At 49.7% G+C, this 2,094-nt stretch overlaps 1 protein-coding gene across 1 annotated transcript in view; it reads left to right on the top strand.

Moving 5' to 3' along the window:
- The window catches only part of TBX2 (T-box 2), a 12,206-nt gene that overhangs the window by 1,600 nt on the left and 8,512 nt on the right, over positions 1-2,094 (top strand). The gene's annotated exons all lie outside the window — the stretch shown is intronic.

Genomic DNA, 2,094 nt, shown 5'->3' with positions numbered 1-2,094 from the left:
CCCGGTGGGGTTTAAAAGCTTCTCCCCCCCACACACAACGGCAGCAGCACGGCCGGGGCTGGGATGGACGGCGGGGCCTTGTCGGGCCCTACGGCGGCCTGGCTGTGCCGTAGCCCCCCGCCCCGGGCCTTGCTCCTGGACGGCACCGAGGGGCAGCTCCCCGCCGTCTTGGGGACCGCTCCCTCGGGGGACAGGACCTCGGGGTCCCCTCTGCTCCCGCATCCCCGACCCTCCCAGTCTCCGCGGCCTGTCCTGCCGCCTTTCCCCCGGCCCTCGGGGGTGGATATGCGGGGCCGAGGCGGCGGCGGGGGCGGCGAGGGTAGGCCCGACGGGGCGGCCGGGCAGGTGCAGCCCGGGCCGGGCTTGAGGGGAGCGGTGCCGGGGGCGGCGGCGGCACCTGCGCGGAATTACCGCGGTCGGGAGTAGGGCCGGAGCCGTTGGCAGCTGGGGCTGCTTCGGAAAGGCTCCTAAAACTCCCCGATTTATTTCCCGATTTGATCGTATCTGCATCACCTTCCGGAGGTAAATAATAATTTTTTTTAAAAAAAGCTAAATTTAAAAGAAAAAAAAAAGCCAACAAACCAAAAAATCAAACAAAAAGTAAAGAAAAAAAAAAGAGGGAGAAAGCAAGCAAGAAACCGAAGCTTGTTGGCAATTTGCAGAGATCCGCGGAAAGCAGGGTCAAAAACGCGAAGGGAGCGTGATCCTGGGTGCGGGGACGGGGGGCGAGGAGGAGGAGGGGGGGGGCTGCAGAAATCAGAGCGCACTAAACCGCCTGTCTTTAGCCTCTGGAACAAGCATTTAGGGCGATAAAGGGAAAGTTCATCGTCCGGTGCTGGTGATACGGTAATTAGCGGGGACCCGCGGTAAAGCCGCGGGGGCACCGCGCTCCCGGGGCTGCGGGAACCGGCGCTCAGGTGGGACAGCAGTTCGGCAGCTCCGCGGGTCACTTTTCTCTCTCTTTTTATTTATTTTTTTTTTCTTTTAAAGGCAGGAAACAGCGTCTTTGTTAAATAATGCATTGCAAGGTTATTTATAGATAGCAAGGTAAATCGATGGAGAGGGAGTCTAAAAAAAAATAGCTTTTTTTTTTTTTTGATACGGGGAAAATCTAGTTTGGTTCGGTGTTTTTAACGGTTCACCTCTTTCAATTAAAGATTTCTGGTATCTGTCGTTGTCCAAAATCCGGACTGTGTTAAATCTGGGAGATGAGGGTTTAGCCGGTGCCCATCTGGTCAGAGAGGGATGATTATTATTTTTTTTTTTAAAGGAATGCAGATTTGCACGCCTGAATGAGACTTTTTGCACCATTTTCATGATAAATCGCGTTTAGATGATATCAATATAATAGTGATCCGACAGTTCATCAGCAGGTGATTATTGCTGGGGTTAAAAAAAGGGGGATTTTTTTTTATTGCCTTCTAAAACGAAATGAAGTGATAATTATTTAACCATTTGGCCGACGTTATTTGACAATAATTACTCGAGCTTTCGCCGTTCCCCTACCAATTCCGGGCGGTGAATACTGCATTACAGCCCGACCACAGCAGGTTGAGGAATTATTTAATCGCTATCGAGTAGGAAAACGTTGCCGGTGCGGGCAGAGAGGGGCAGGGGGGTCGGAACGGCCCCCGGGGCGCGGCTGGGGGGGGTTTCCACCGCTTCCGAAAATCCTCAGCCAAATCACGGTGAATTTAAAAAAAAAAAAAAAAAAATCCTAGAACTTTTTTTTTTTTTTTTTTTTTTTTTTTTTTTTTTTTTTTTTTTTTTTTTTAAAAAAAAAAAAAAAAAAAAAAAAAAAGATGTCTGTTCCTTCTGCAGCTTTGCTCCGAGACATAAATTTAACATGGCTCATGGTGAAACGCTCCTTTCACGTCGCAAGCGCTGCTGGCTGGGGCTGGCACGAGTTTCTGCCGCCTCCGACACAAATCGAGAGGCAAAAAAAAAAAAAAAGAAAGAAAAAGCAAAACGAGAAGGCAGAGAATGGCTTTGAGGGTTGGCGAGGCTTTCAGACACCTGGTTGGAAAAAAAAAAGAAAAAAAAAAAAAAAAAAGATTTTTGTTCCTTCTGCGGCTTTGCTCCGAGAAATAAATT

This window comes from Calidris pugnax, unplaced genomic scaffold, assembly GCF_001431845.1.
Source record: "Calidris pugnax isolate Ruff unplaced genomic scaffold, ASM143184v1 scaffold45, whole genome shotgun sequence".
In the NCBI taxonomy this organism is placed as follows: Eukaryota; Metazoa; Chordata; class Aves; order Charadriiformes; family Scolopacidae; genus Calidris; species Calidris pugnax.
The sequence above is the reverse complement of the archived record's forward strand: the minus strand, read 5'-3'. Positions and strand labels throughout refer to the sequence as shown.